This window comes from Sus scrofa, chromosome 8 (genome assembly GCF_054392235.1).
Source record: "Sus scrofa isolate SSC_HxYL_T2T_F1_AM1 chromosome 8, Sscrofa_HxYL_maternal_Yorkshire_Landrace_v2.0, whole genome shotgun sequence".
NCBI classification, from domain to species: domain Eukaryota; kingdom Metazoa; phylum Chordata; class Mammalia; order Artiodactyla; family Suidae; genus Sus; species Sus scrofa.
Window position 1 is genome coordinate 67,226,792 of NC_139390.1, and position 17,078 is coordinate 67,243,869.

Below are 17,078 nucleotides of genomic sequence, written 5' to 3' on the forward strand. Positions count from 1 at the left end.
CCCAGCCTTGCTCAGTGGGTTAAGGATCTGGCATTGTTGTGAACTGTGGTGAAGGTCAAAAACACAGCTTGGATCCCAAGTTGCTGTGATTGTGGTGTAGGCCAGCGGCTGCAGCTTTGATTAGACCCCTTGCCTGGGAAGCTCCATATGTCTCAGGTGTGGCCCTAGAAAATACAAAAAGAAAAAAATTTTTTTAAATTAAAAAAAATAAAAAAATAAAAGAACTTGTAAAGAAATTATTTTTAGATAATGAAATATATTTGGGGAAAGATAAGGAAGGGAAGAAGAAAGGAAAAGAAGGAAGGAATGAAGGAAGGAGAAAGAAAAAAGGAAAGAAGGAAAGTAGGAAGGAAGAAAGAAAAGGAAAGAAGGAAGAGAAACAAGGAAAGGAGGGAGGGGGAGAAAGAAGGAAGGGAGGAGGAAAGAAGAGAAGAAAATCCCAGGGAATATGTATTAATTTTCCAATTGGTTAAAAAACAGGAAAAAAAAAAAAGATAATTCACTGGCTGAAATCTACCTAGCATGTTATTATGCTTTTACAAGTATTATAACTATCAAACTGTAAGTGGCCCTAGAGACAGCTATTAATGTGAGAGAAAGAGACAGACAAAGAGAAAGACAGAGATAGACAGAGAGAGACCAAGTAGGACTAGTTCGATGAAGCACTGAAGTGTTAGGAGAAGTCAAAAATTGTGAGAGAAGATATTTAGCTTAGCGACAGACTATTTTAACTATTCAGCAGCTGGAGGTCAGACTTGGGTGAGATCCTTAAGTGAGCATTATTCATTAGCAGCACAAAAATGAGACAATGGCCTATTAGAATACCTTGTTATATAAAAACATTTCTACCACATAAAAAAATCCCCCCATCCATGAATAGGTTCTCATGGATGAATATTGATGGGTGCAACAAATGTCAGTAAATAGTTGTTTAAAAAAATGACTGGAATCCTGAAAGTGTTCTTGTCTTCCTTTCTCTGTTGAACCTCTCTCTTAAATCCTTCTCCAGTCTTCACACCATCTCCATGGCCAATTTCAAACCTTCATTTTCCTCTTAGACATTTGTCCCTATCTCATCTTCCTGCATGCAGCTTTATCTGTCTACAACCATTTTCTATCTTATCACCAGAATATTTTTTTTCCGTTAAATGAAATCTAGTCATGTTGCCCCAAGTTTATCTGCAGTGCTCCTCTGTTACCTATAGGGAAAGGTCCACACTATTGTATTGTGTGTATATTTTATTGCAATTGTTCAGCTATTTCAAAATGTTATGCTTTTCCCTCACCTAAAATGCCCTTTCTAGTCCTGTGCATGTAGCAAGTTTCCTACAGCTATTTGGAAAAAAAAATCAAGATTTCTTGAGTCATGGCAAAAGTCCTAAAAGTGTACATTTAACCTTTTTAACAGTCTTGTTTTTAACATGAACCCTTATTTAAATTCACAAAGACATCTTCATTTCTTTTTTGTTCTTTGGAGAAAGCTTTAAATCATACACATGAATTTCAATTATAAATAACCCTCATGCTTCTTGGAAATAAAATGAAAATATGATTAACCAATTCTCCCACCTGAGAGGCATGGAAGAGTTAGAAGAGAGCAAGGACTATGAGTGTTTAATGAAGATATGAAATCTGAAATACCTGGTTAAGTAGTTCTTAATAATAATTATGACCAACACAGCATGGTCCAATTGATATTTTATTGTGCTATAAATCTTGCAACCACTTTCCTGCATAAATATTAAAGTGTGCATTTTAAACTATTTGCTGAAGGGAAGGGGCTTGCCAGATCAGAAGCTGCAAAGGAAAAACAAAAACCCAAAGCCAAACAAATAACTACGTTTATAATCAGAGGAACTCCTCCTGACATCTCACTTCCTTATTCAGCTAGTGCAGAAGAGATTCATTTTTTCCTGAGCTGGTTAAAATATGTGCACCCATAGTATTCTTGAAGGAATTAATCAAGAGGAGGGCAATGGCACAAAAAGAGAGATGATTTGGTATTGCAAGAATGTCAGTCACCAGGAGACACTGCAGAGACCGTACATAATTAAATGGAAGGTAATCCTCAATTATATCCATCAAAACATATACTCCAATTTATAAAGGCCACTTTTATGATTGTCTGGTGCAGACAAGAGCTTTGGTTTTCATTTGGCCATCTTTGCTTGACTAATCTTTTCTAAAATGGTACATCTCTCATGGTTACATTTCCATGTGCTTCCCCTCAAAATTACAGTGAAACAATAGGTGCTTTTTTATAAGTACTGAAAAATTTGAGCTCTCTTCCACAGGAACTACCATTTTCCACTAATTTGCCAAAATGACCAACTCAAAGAGAAAGAGGAGAGGCACCTGCTCAGTGTTTTCTAGGCCTCTTAGAAAATACAGAGTTGTTCTTTTGGCAACGTCTAAGCAAGTCTACAAGAAAGGCGATGCTGTAGACATGGATAGAATGGGCCCTTTTCAAAAAGGAACACCCCACACGTGCTACCATGGCAACAGCTGGAAGAGTCCCACAGGCTTGTCCGTGCTGTTGTAAACAAACAAGTTAAGGGCAAGCTTCTTGCCAAGGGAAGAATATATGTATTAAGAGGATACACTCTAAGCTTCCTGAAACCCGAGAAGGAAAATGATCAGAAAAGAAGGAAGCCAAAGAGAAGCATCCCTGGGTTCACTCGAAGCTCCAGCCTGCTCCACCCAGAGAGGCACTGGTGAGAACCAGCGGAACAGAGCTTGAGCTGCTGGAACCAGACTAGAAAAGTTGGGACTTTTCCTTAGTTGAATAGCATGTAGTGTTCCCCACCCCAGAGATGCATTTAAAACACACTTTGGGTCCTGATTCATTAGGTAATGTCTTTCTTCTTAAGATGTAGTGTTTTTCTTGCTGAAAAAGAAGTTTTAGGTAATCATTGGTATGCATAGAACAGTAGGATTCAGACATTGTGCTGCACAATAGGAATAGGAGTTCCTATTGTGGCTCAGTGGGTTAAGAACCCAACTAGTATCCATGAGGATGTTGATTGGATTCCTGGCCTCACCCAGTGGATTAAAGGATCTGGCATTGCCGTGGCTGTGGTGCAAACCTACAGCTGTGGCTCTGATTTGACCCCTGGCCTGGGAACTTCCATATGCCACAGGTGTGGCTCTAAAAAGAAAAAGAAAACAAAGTATGTTGAATGGGATAAAGCTTCCTTCAAATCACTTGACTCTTCCTATTCATAGAAAGCTTCCATTGTTTATATTCTTTTCTTATTTTTGTATTAATTTTATTAATATCTATTTTCCCTAGCAATCTCTTCCCTCCTGATTTTTATGAGATCAACTCCACTCTGGTATTATTTACCCATTCCCGGAGGTGATGAAAAAGACAAGCATCCATAACTGGAGAGATTAAAAAGATAAACTGGAGAGCTAGGGGAAGGGCTAAAGAGAAATATAATGGGACTGCAGCTAGAAACACAGCTAAAGGGTTTTTTCTCGGAAGAAAAGAAAATTCAATTCACCAATTATTAACCTGTTCGCTCATCTGCCTGGTACACACTCTTGTACATCAATGCCTGCTCAGCTCTTTCTCATAAGTTAGGACTCAGCTCATAAATTTTCTTTGAGAGGCTCTTCTTACTTTTCCAGTATAAAATAATGCCCCTCACAACTTACCTCATGTCCCCATGCTTTCATTTCTGTACATCTCCTGAAATTATCTAAATATATTCTAATTCATCATTTTGGTTGTCTCCTCCAAATAAAAAGTAACTTTCATGTGGGCAGGGTTCTTACTTTATTTGTCACTAATATCTAAAGAAAAGACATAAATTTAAAAAAGTAGTTCTTTCTCTTCATAGAAAGTTATGATTTAAATAGAGAGTGAAATAACTAGCAAAAGAATGAATAGTACAGGGTACCTTGTCGGCCATCAGCCCAGGTTCGAACATGAGAGACAGTGAGAGGGCTAAAAACATTTGGGAGACCTCAGAGATGATGCGAGCCTTCAGTGGCCCCCGAAGAACAGGCAAAGAAAGGGTATTTCCCCAGGCAGGGGTCAGCGTGCACAGAGATCTCAGTTAAGTGTTCACCTTAAATGCTGGTTTCTTTCTTTTTATTTTATTTTATTTTTTTAGAGGTGCTACTGTCATTTTTATTATCATCCTCTTCCTCCTCATTTTATTATTATTTTTTTATATAATGCTTTTAATTGTTTTCCATTATAACTGGTTCACAGTGTTCTGTCAATTTTCTACTGTACAGTATACATATATGTGTAACTGATTTCTTTCTTAGAAGAGGGTTATTTGAAATTACCCTCCTGGATTTTTTAGAAACACGAATCAGATATTTACCACTCCCTGAAGGTCCCAGGTATAAAGGCATCTCCCGTCTCTGCGCTCAGGTGTGGCACTCAGTAAGGCTATGTGCCACCCAGTGCTGTCCTGACAAGACAGGAGGCGGCGGCAGTGTGAGCAGCCATCATAGACGATGAGGGCTGTGGCTTTCACAGCGGGATTTGTCAGCCTAGTCTGGATTTCACTTGGAAAACCTTAAGCACATTTTCATGAGGATGTCTAGTGGGCTGGCGCAAGAGTTTCCCCCTATTGCCCTAGGTCAGCATATACATCCTGTCTTCTCTCACCTTTGGATTTTGAAGCTGTCAATTTATCTTTTCCATTTGGAGAAAACCCTGCCTAAGGATTGTTTTATTCCACGGGGTATTTAATTAGTGGAAAGGAGGAAACTAAGGATGAAATTTTAATACTGGAAATGGGGAAATGAGCGCAACTGATTTTTTTCTTGTGACTGCTGTTGATGTTGTCTTATATGTTTGTGACTTTGTGTGGATGCATGTATGTTTCATGTTTGTGTATGCATGAGTGCGTGTTTTCCTTCTCCTTCCTTTTCTTTTATTGCCATATTGACAGAACTGTGTCCTTCTGGATGGACAATGTCAAAATAGAAAGCAGTCCATTTTGAAATGGCTGTTTTAAAGAATTACTGACAGAGATGGAAACTGCCAGCAAGAAAGAAAAGAAATACAGATAGTAAATTACTAGAGTGTTAAGAACATTAAAAATATTGAGGTACATATATGACAATGTTTTGATTTACTAAATAACAAGGAAAACTTTGACCAGAGACATCATTTTCTTAATTTTTAGTAAGATCATTACCTCTAACCAAAAACTACAGCTGACGTGTAGAGGCAGCAGGTAACAGCATATACATCTTTGAAATCATATCTTTGAAATCTTATCTTTGAAAGTTCCTGTACTTATGAGTGATATTTTTATGGGTATTAGTGACTTCCTTAAAATTTCTGTGAAATACTAACTTCTGATGATAACTGAATATTGGGTTATTTAAAATCTTCTCCCAGTGTGTCTATAATCTTGCATATATTCAGGTATATGTTGTTGGTGGCATATTTTTATAAATGTAACATGGAGATTCTAAATGCAGCAGTCACTCAATATAAAAGGTTACTATCTACGATGGATATTGACATTAAAGAAATATAAAAATTAATAATATAAATAATTTTTATAAAACTTATTAGAAATATTTTCCTTTAAAAGAAGGCATTGTAGAAAAAGATAACTTAAGCAATGATATTTGGGTTTGCATTGAATGTGAATGATAAACCGGGATTAAAACAAACAACCTATAATGTTCTTAGTTTGGGACAAATTTGGAAATGTATCACAGGTGCATTCAAAATAGAACAACTTTGGGGTAAACATTTAAAGAAATTATGGAGCAACTACTTAATTGTAAAATTTAAAAAATTCATCCATAAATGATCTATGTTAACTTTGAAATGGTATAAAATTGCTTCAAATCTATGGGACTTGAGAAAACATAGAAAATAAAAATACTAAAAAAATTTCTAGCATTCAGAGAAATATAGCATTTCTTGCCATTGTGATAAAGATTTACAGGCTAAAATATAGAACTGTACTTAATTGTCTATTTGTTTATACCTTTATTCAATCTGGCATTCATTTACCATTTCATTGTGCTTGTTAACAGAGCATTCAATTAGCTGATTGAATAATTTGTTTATTTAGTCTAAGTTACAAATTTCCTAATTGCTCCTTGTTGGATTGAAGCCTGAATTTTCAATGCCTTCCTTTGTAAAAGAGGTTGTGTGTCTGGTTACTAGTTTGAGCTAGGTTGAAAAACAAGATATGTTTGTCTTTTGTGACCGTAGTTTCACTTTGTGAATGTTTTGTCATTGTTTGTCCATATCCCCTTCATTTACGGATGCACTAGCATCCTAAACCCACCTATTCTGCTGTTTGTTAGCCACTTCAGATAAGACAAGTATTTCAGTATCTGTAATTCTGGAATGCAACATCCTTCCCTGTTAAGAGAAAGTCAAGTTTTAAGCAGCTAGTGGGTGTAGAATTGAGGGAGCTAGGGTGTGGCATCTGAGGAGTGTCTATTTCACAGGGGAAAATATGAAAAGAAAAAGGAAAACTAACATCTGTTTAATACTATCATCACGTGCCAGTTGCCCTGCACATGCATTTATACACTTCATCTTATATGATGCTCTAAATAATCCCATGAGCTGGAACTTACTGTCATCATGTTATAAGTAATATATATTTTCGGTAATGAGATCAATACATTCCTGATATGGCTGCCAAATTTCTGACTACCAGTGTTAAGAGATTCAGGATCTATTTACTCAGGGTTCCTCCATGGCAATGCAGCCCACCTCATCAATAGGTGTCATAGGATCCTCTTAATGTTGCCCCATGGGAACAGGCAGTTGTGGAATTGGTGTAAAAATGCTGGTATTCTGGCTGCCACCAATGTTTTGAGTAATAAATGGTTCTTCATCTCTGATCCAGGAGTCTTATATGTCTTCTACCAGCATTCATGACACTGTGTAAACCTAACTTATTAGGTTCCAAACAGTAAATCCTGGACGCTTCACAGTTCTTGGCAATGATGGCATGACTTAACCGGTAGCTTTATTTTCTTAGCAGTAATGAAATAATGGATATTGAAAATTAATGACTTCTTAGATTCATGACGTGTGATATCTGAATTTATATTTCTAGGCTTACAAAGTATAGAGTCAATGGCATCCAAGCTTTCTCTCTAAGACTCTTGTCAAATTTCAACTTCTGATATTACATTGCTGACCAAAACATGGGATAATCACAATATTTTCATTTAAAATTAGAGCTGGAGAGAAACCTTTAAACCTTTGACAGCTTTAAGGGTGAACTCTACTTAACCCTTACTTGAGCTTATGTTTGGACATCATTTGACACTGGGCCACCTAATCATACTTTTATTTTCATCTTTTATTCCCACCTTGTATATAGTCTGCTGGGAAGCTTCCTTAGAAGGGGTTTTCCTGAGAAAGCTTGCTTTGGGAATGTTTTGTTGAGATACTATCTTCCTTACTCTTTCTTAATGAAATCAACAAGCTAATTTATTCCTTTCGAGGGAGGAATAAGTGTGAAGGGGCCAAGACAGAATTCCTATACATTATCTGCCTCTGGACAAGCAACACAGGAAGGCAAATCATCTTCCTTACAAGGTTTTGTGGTAGACATGAGTTAGAGTAAACAGTATGCATGTCCTTATGTTGTTGACTAGCATCTGATTGAAAAAGATAAGTAATGGTGCTGCAGTGAACGTACAAGTGCATGTATCTTTTTGAATGAAAGTTTTGTCCAGATATATGCCCAGGAGTGGGATTGCTGGGTCATGTGGTCGTTCTATATTTAGTTTTCTGAGGAACCCCCATATTGTTTTCCACAGTGGTTATACTAACTTACATTCTCACCAACAGTGCAAATCAATTATACTCTTAAAAAAAAAAAAAAAGCCACAAACCCCACTAATGTCCATTTGCTGAGATGCCTGTGCTCAGTGTAGCATTCATTGGCTTAAGTCTTATCTCAGTAGTTTCAATCAGGATAAGTGCTTTAGTTTTTGACAAAAGAAAAAAATTCAGGCTGACTGATTTCTGAAAAAGAGACACATTTCCTGCAGGTATGGTTTGGAATGGGCATTTGAAGATGGCTGGCCATGTGCAAACTATCTTCACCATATGCAAAACTAACCTGCAGACGAGGCTAAAATACTGAGACAAAAAGATGGAAAGATTAAACCCCTAAATCACCAGATGCCATTTCCGTCACTGTACAATCAGCAGATACCTTTCTTGGGTTCACTGTTTCTGTCCCTTTTTTGCCTCCCTTCCCTGGCAGGAGATGGGTGTGATAGGGGGATAGAATAGATTTGAGCAGAAAATGATGGTACATGGTCTCTCACATATTTCTTCTCACAGCTCTTCTCACTAATGTTCAGCTGAGTTCAACTCTTCCCTGAGAGAAGTCAGTTTTCTTAACTCATGCATAATCGCTTGTCTTTTTTTCTGACATCAGGTATAGAATTATTAAAATATTGAAGGTTAGAATGTACTGTTCTTTTTCTCCAATGTCTTTATGGGGGAGAGGAAAAGAGTATTGAATGGAAATTATAACAAGCCAGTTTTTGATATAACAAATTTCTAACTGCCACAAATGATTCATATGTCATATTTCTAAATATGTCATTAACGATTACACTTTCTTTATTTATAGTCTTTTGGCCATCATTTGGCTAAGAAAACTATGAGTTCATGCATATCATACTCTGTATTATATCATTTCTGTTAGTTTGGATCCATTTTATCATACTTCTTTACATTCATAGAATTATTATTACATTTATTTTATGGTAGTTGATTGAGAGTTTCAACACATCAGATAGTGAAACTCATATTTTTCAGACCGTCACTCTTAATGGACTTATTATCTGATTGAGGTTTTTTTTTCTGTTTTGTACTTTAATATTTGATTCTTCTTGATAATCACAGAAGAACTTATTTGTAAAAAATAATTTTCCCATTTTATCCATTCTAGGTGCTGTGTTTTGTAGGGAATAATTCTCTTTCATAATCACAAGAGTGCCTTCAGAGATGGTTTTTTGTACTGTTTCTTTTGAAAGGGTCTTTTGAAACACAGTATTTTCATGACCACATATAATTTCCTGAAGCCTTTTCATAAAAGGCTAAATGGTAGCTTTTATCTCACTTACTTGATAAGATTTTTCACATTTCTATCACAGGTTTTAATTTTCCTCCAGCAACTTTATTTTTAAGCTTCAAATACTGGTAGAATTCTATGTGGCTTCCAAACCATTGATCAGGCTATTGTAAGTGACACCTCATTCTTTATCATGATTCTCTGGTGCTTTTCTTCACACTCACTGCAGTTACAAATGAAAGAAGGGTCAAAGTGAGTCCATTACAATTGCTTTGGTATGAATCGATAGTGACCTCTGCAAGGTAGAGCCAAAACTTGGGATTTGAGTATAACTTCAAATACAGGTACCTGTTAATCTAAGGATGCCCACCCAAAGATGAGCCAGAATTTGTTAGGTATTTGGGTTAGTCTAAGGCCAGCAAGGCTCAAATCAGTTTGGAAATATATTTGAACTAAGTTCTAGATCCAAGAAACTGTCACAATTAATATTTAACATGGTCTGGAAAGTCTTGCCAATATTATAAGTTTGTATATAGTATGTGGTTAAAAAAAAAGAAAAAAATGTGTCATTATTTCCAAATCATGTAGCTATTTGTTTGAAATTGCATCTCACCTGAGAATCCTTAAAAACAGTGGCTTACATAAAATGAAGATATATTATTATTATTATTATTATTATTAATTCTGCACATAAAAAACACTAGAGATAGGAACTTCCTTATTGATATGAATTTTCCTGACTTCAGAGAATGAGGCTTTTAATGTTCACTACATCTTTCTTAGGGGGTGATTGTTTGTTTTCAAGATAGCTACTGGAGCCCAATTATCCTTATCTACCCTGGGTAAGAAGGATCAGGAAAAAGGGAAAGAAAGAAAAAAAATCATGGGTCAGTGAGTCTGTCCTTCTATGTCAATATTTTTTCCTGGAAGTTTCATTTAAGATTTCTGCTTGTACAGACTATGTTCCATGATCATCTCTACTCTTGAAGTGAGACTGAAAGACAGATTTTAAAGCAGCATTAATACATGAAATAACACTAGAGATTTCTTAGTAAAGAATAAGAAGATGACCATTTGGGTAGGAAAAAAAATTGTCTCTTCCCCAATAAATATTAGAAAACCAGAGAGAAGCAACTGAAAAGTCCTGGAAATAATAAGAATGTTTACTATGTTGATTATGTTTAAGACACAAAATCCACATACTTTTTTTTTTTTTTTTTTTGTCTTTTTGCTATTTCTTGGGCCGCTCCCGTGGCATATGGAGGTTCCCAGGCTAGGGTTCGAATCGGACCTGTAGCCACTGGCCTACGCCAGAGCCACAGCAATGCGGGATCCAAGCCGTGTCTGCAACCTACACCACAGTTTACAGCAGCGCCGGATCATTAACCCACTGAGCAAGGGCAGGGATCGAACCCGCAACCTCATGGTTCCTAGTCGGATTCGTTAACCACTGCACCACGACGGAAACTCCTCCACATACATTTTTGTAAGCCAGGTATACACAGGAATTGAAATGCAGAAATAATAACATGGATTACCCCAAATAAACTGTAAATATTTAGAAATGACTCTAAAAAATTAATGATACTTACTTAAAACGCTTCACACAACTCTCTTGAGAGATGTAAGGAAAGATTTTAATAATCAGAGACACATGCCATATTCATGGATGAAAAACAGAATGTTTTTTAAATATCAATTATTTCCAAATTAATTTTTGGCTTTGTATAAAGCCAATGAAATGTCATTTTCTTTTTTTTGTCTCTCTTTAAATTGATTCTCAACATTATCAGGACAAATAATAAGGAGAGAATATTAAGATATTTTTAAATTTTAAGGATATATTTGCACTACCGGATATAAAAACTTTACCATTTTATAAAAGTGAAATAATGCAATTATGAAAATAGCATAGTACTGAACAAAGTTTAGAAACCAGATCAATATAAAAGAAAAAGTGTCACAAAATACAATATATACATATATTGTATTTATCACACTCTCTATATATAATACAGGTATCATTACAAATTGTAAGGAACAAAGTTAAAATTTCAAAAAATACAAGAAAAATGGTCTTAAAAACAAATAATCAAGTCTTACTGTTAGGGGACCACTGACTGAAACTGCCTGCCTTGCAGGCATGATGATAGCTGCTTCCATGAGTTGTTTCACAGCAGAGGCCCTGAGAAGGCCCCTGAAAACTGAGGGGAGGGGGATTTAGGAGGGGCCAGTAGGAGGGTAGAGACAACCAACCCCCCAGGATCCTTGGTGCTAGAATCCATCTTGGCTGATAGATGTGCTTGTCACTAAGAAGGACCCTGAGCCAGACCAAGTACCAGGTAAGTGAGACTATTGGCTAGAGACAATCTGGAAATTCACCCCATTCCCATAAAACCTGAGACTTCGAGCCAAGTGGCAGAGCAGCTCTCCTGGTTTCTCTCACCTGCTGCTCTCCACCCCGCCCCCCTTCCCAATAAAGTCTGTTGCTTTGTTGATACGTGTGTCTCCTCTGACAATCCATTTCCCAGTGTTAGACAAGAGCCCCTGCTCCACCCTGAAGGGGTCACCCTTCCTGCAACAATGCCATTGTTATATCCAGAACACCCAAATTCCAGCTGAATTAAAGTATTCGAAGTAAAATAAATAAACAATAAAAAATGAATTAAGGGAGTTCCTGTTGTGCTGCAGCAGAAGCTAATCTGACTAGGAACCATGAGATTGTGGGTTCAATCCCTGGCCTTGCTCTGTGGGTAAAGGATCCAGTATTGCCATGAGCTGTGGTGTATGTTGCAGATGCAGCTTGGATCCCTCCTTGCTGTGGCTGTAGCATAGGCTGGCAACTGCAGCTCCGATTCAGCCCCTAGCCTGGGAACCTCCATATGCCATAGGTGTGGCCCTAAAAAGAAAAAAGAAAAAGAAAATGATAAAATAAAAGTGACAAAGAAAGAGGGCATAGAGACACAACTAAATCCCCATCACTGAACAGTGAAATGTATGTTACAGAAATCGGTCAACTGTGGAGTATTTTCTTGGTAGTACAGTATAACTAAGCACCAGGATTTGCAGAAAAGCCTTAATTTCAGCTTATGCAGGATTTACAATAGGCAGGTTCCTACACTATATCAATAGGTTTTCTCAATATGGACATATCAATGACATTTGCATAATTTCATCACCTTGAGTCATATCATCTTATGGCTTAAATCTCCTAAATTCTGATGTATCAATGCAGTAACATTAGTCCTGATGTACATATACAACATAAGGTGTACAAACTTGTTCATCTACTTTATAACCTCTCAAGTTTTCTTACTGTGTTCTTCCCAATAGTGTACTTCAGCTTATTATATCTTATTGCTTTGCTGCCATCCAAAAGATTTTACAGTTCTCATGTTTCTATTTATTCTTAAAGTGCCAGTGTAAATATATTTTATTTCAACAACTTTAAAATGTCTGCTGGCTACTTATAAATCATTACATCTTGAAAAGAAAACCACTTTTAAATCAAATTGAATATGCATGGATCTTTCAAAGGTCTGACCTTACTGAAACAAATGTTACCTTAGCTGAGCGACTGATCTCAAGGAGGATCAATTTATGATGAAATTCACTAACTTCAAAAGAGAAATTTAGTCTTCAAAACAAACATGAAATGATTTCTTTGAATTCTAATAATAGGTACACTGTTAAAAAAAATGAAATGCCTTTGCCACAGAGAAGATATGGAAATGTATGTGAGAGAATTGATGATGTAATAATTAGCTTCTTGCTCTTTTACTTCATTAATATTACTCATGGAATAAACAGAATTTATATGCTAGAGCTAGGTCTTTTTCTAAATTCTATAAATTAGTTTAAAGGAATATCTGTCTTTATTCTTAGGGGAAAATGTAGTAAGACTTTTCCTGACTCAAACAAATACTTGCTTTATTTTGGCTTCTGTTAATTCAAGACCTAAAATGATTCCTTTGCTGGATATGTTATCTTCGAACATATTAGGGGATAAACTATTTCTCAGATAAGAGAGCTATTGATGATATAAATTATTTATCTATAATTTATTATTTAAAAAGTGGCAACAATTCTGATTTGCCCTATTGTTGAAACTAAAGCGGAGTAAAGTTGAGGCACGTCCACACAAACCAATAAATTTAAGTGAAAATTTAAAAGTGTCTTGAGTCACTGCAGTGACACAGGTTCAGTCAATCCCTGGCTGGAAACTTCCACATGCCATGGGCAAAGCCAAATTAAAAAAAAAAAAAAAAATTTAAATTTTGGAGTTTGTCCTGTGGTGCAGTTGGTTAAGAATCCATCTGGTCACTGGAGAGGTGCAGGTTTGATCTGCAGCCAGTTGCAGTGTGTTAAATGATCCAGTGTTGACAAAGCTGCAGGGGAGGGGCGTTGTAGGTCTCAGCTGACGCTCGAATTCAATCCCTGGCCCTGGAACTTCCATGTGCCACAGGTGTGGCCATAAAAACAAACAAACAAAATGTTCATTTTGATTTGTGAAAACATTTGTCATTAAGTCAAATATGTAGAATTAAGAAAACAGACCCTCAGGTAACTCATTGTTCATGTTACACAAAATTTAACGGCAATTAAGTGGTTAAACCTTCATTCTCTTCTTCCATATATCCAGCTTAAACAACTTTTTACACACTTTACATTTAATAGCTCTTTTATTGAGTTAAATTCTTTTGTCTTTTCAAAGATACTCCTTGTTCATGATAAATTTTCTTCTCCTTTAAGGGAAGATATTGGTGTATATTAAGTACTCACTTCCTGTGATGCATAGACTGTCAGAATTATATGAGTTTGAAAGGACTAAATAAAAGCCCTTTCTGAGTTTATGTAGTATGAATATTGAAAAGAAGGCAATTTTAATGAGCTCGCAGAAGAAATGCCATGTGCCTGTTTGACGAGGGTGGATGTGTTTTCTGCTTGGACTTTGTAGTAGTTTGTGAGGATTGCCATTACAAAGTACTGCAGACTGCTTGACTTAAACAACAGAAATTTATTGTCTCCCATGTTTTGGGGCTACAAGTCCAAGATCAAGATGTCAGCAGGGCTGATTTATGTAGAGCCCACTCTCTTTTGCTTAGAGACACATGTCTTCTTCACATGGTCTTTCCTCTGTGCCTGTCTGTGTCCTAAATCTTCTCTTCTTATGAGGACACTAGTTATAATGAATTAGGGCTGACCCCAAAGACCTCATTTAACTTTAATTACCTCTTTAACAGCTATCTCTCCCATACAGTCACATTCTGAGGTACTGGGTGGTTAGTATTTCAACATATGAATTTTGGAAAGACATAATTCAACCCCTAACCTACCTCAAGCAAGTAATGAATCGTTCTACCAAAGGAGTTTAAACATCCCTAGCATCATCCCAGTAGGCAAAACTGTGATGATGATAATAATGCTGACTAGGGGAGAGAGAATTTAGCTTATAATTAACATAAACAGGATGAGAAAGCTGAAATTAAAGAATGTAGTGATACCAAGCCATTCTTTTCAAGTAAAGAAGCTGGCAGTCACTATTTGGATAATATATTGTAAAGAAGGAAACTGATATGATTATTTCTACTAACCTAGTGTGTGTGCTATTATATTTAATTATATGTCTGTGTATAAGAATGCCCAAATGGTTTCAGAAGACCAATAATACAATAATCAGGTGGCAATGCTTTGGCCTTCTGAAGTGCAATGCTGCATGTATGCCAGACATGCAAACAAAGAGGCCCAAACTCAATTGTGCAATCCTTGGCTCACTGTTTTACCTCCACCTCAAAGGCTGAACTTGGGAATTACCAGGAAGATTTTTCAGGAGAGGCTTATACTTGTTTGAAGAGGGTTAGGGGAGACTACTTTATGTCATTTAAATGTGATGGTCTTGATCTACGGTGCCCACAGTTTGGGAGCACAGTAAGCTTGTATCACATGCTTTCCCCACTTACATTCTCCTCTCAAAATATTTAAAGGCAAGAGGCTGGCTAAAATAACCTGCAGCAGCTGAAGAGAGTCCTGTGTTAGGACAGTAACTGTACTCCAGCTCCCAGCACAGTAGACTAAGATTATATGTTTCTTATTCTTCTGGGCCACATGCAGAAGAGAAATCTGGTCATGGGCTGACTTAGACACTATCCAAGTGCATAAGACATCTCAAATAATGGGAGAGGCCAGAGCACTGTAACTACTCTGTGGGAGAAAGAGACAGCTTCAAACACCTCCTTGATCCAGAATGTACCATGACCCTCATGATGGTACCAGTCACATATGACCTTCCCACAGCATCATGTCCAAGTCAGGGAAGAAGAGAAACTTATACTTAACATCTAACTCAGAGTCCTATTGCCTCTAATGGACATTTTAATTGTGTAAATGAGATTAAGCTCCTAACTAAAAAGTGAACAAAGAAATTTTATTTTCTGAGAGTCAGGAGATAGGTTTCAAGGCCTGCCTAAGATTTCACTTGGTGACAGGAAAGAACCAGATCTACAGGATGATTTTAATGAGCACTGGGGAGGAAAGAATGCTGTTGGTTTCTGAATTACGTACAAGTCTCATTTGTTTAATTCATACTTAAATAAAATTAAATTCTGCTCAAGTCTATGGAATTATGGAAGTATATTTGAAAGGCTCCCTTCTTGCCTGATTTCCCAAGAAACCAGAAGAGCTTTGAAAATGTGGTAAGTCCATCATCCATATTCTTGTGGATTTATCTTGCTGTGTTTCTGTGAGTTCTTACAAGTTCCATATGTTGCCATGGTTGATCCTTCATTATCTGCAGTGCATGAAATCTGTCTAGGCTCTAGTTCCCAGGAGAAGCTAGCATGATCCTTCAAAAGTGAATAATTGCATTTCATTCATGCTAGGTTCCCCAAAAGAAAGCTTTAATTAGATTGCAACCTGTGCTCTTCTGCAATTTTTAGCAACATACATAGACATAATTTCCATATGCTCTGCTTCCTGTTATGTGCCTCTATTGCTGCCATTTATCCCAGGAGGTCCAACAGGTTTCACTAGGCGACAGTTCAAGGGTGGTGCTTACTACCCCTGATTTCTTTCTGTGGAGGCTAAGTCATGTGAGCCCTGCCTACTTTCCCAATTCCCCCCTTCCCCCCCCACCCCCCCACGCTGGTTGGTATTCATGGAGAAAGGTGCAGAAAGAAAGACACACTCTCTGTTCTCAACACATCTACTACATTAACTGTGAAGAACTGGCATTTGACTTCCTGCCTTTCAACGAAGGTTTGCAAATAGCAATAAAGTCCTTAAAATAATAAATACACATCCTATTGCAAACAGCCTGATGCAAACTATAACCTGTTGTAATAGGAAGTGATGCCTTGAAAGTTTTGTGGAAAAATTTATACCGGATCAGAATAGAGAAAATGATCCTTTTTTTTTTTGGCCATGACCCTGGCATGTGGAAGCTCCCAGACCAGGGATCAAAGTCATACCACAGCAGTGACCAAAGCTGCTATGGTCACAATGCTAGATCCTGAACCCACTGCACTACAGGAGAACTCCCAGAGAGAATGATCTTAACAACACCTGCTAAAGAACATTAAATTTCCTAAGAAAGTGAAAATGAATTTGAGAATTTTCTAAATAGCAGTCACACACACACATGCACACACACACACACAGAGTGCATAGAACTCTGAACTCTAAGCATCACTTAATACATGATCATAATCTACTCAGTTTCAATAAATCCTCTTATCATCTTCATAAAGTGATAAATTAAAAAAAAATCATTGGTTTAGGTGGAATTTCTCTGTCTATTAGCATCAGACTTTGTACTTAAAGTCTGAAACAAACAGCCATACAATAATGGCTTCAAGGTTAAATTCCATCTGGTGTCAACATAGTAGAGAAATACATTCCATAGTTTTAAGCTAGAGAAATTAATTATGACTGGCAGATGAGCTTTTCCTTGAAGCCAGTATACTTTTAAATATATTAAAAATGCCAGGGGAGGTAGACAGTTATCTAAATTTGCATCTTATTTGATAAATA

General features: G+C 36.8%; 1 pseudogene; it reads left to right on the forward strand.

Moving 5' to 3' along the window:
* Positions 1-2,323: 2,323 nt before the first annotated feature.
* On the forward strand, positions 2,324-2,798 carry LOC146400824 (large ribosomal subunit protein eL21 pseudogene; annotated as a pseudogene).
* The last annotated feature ends 14,280 nt before the right edge of the window (positions 2,799-17,078 follow it).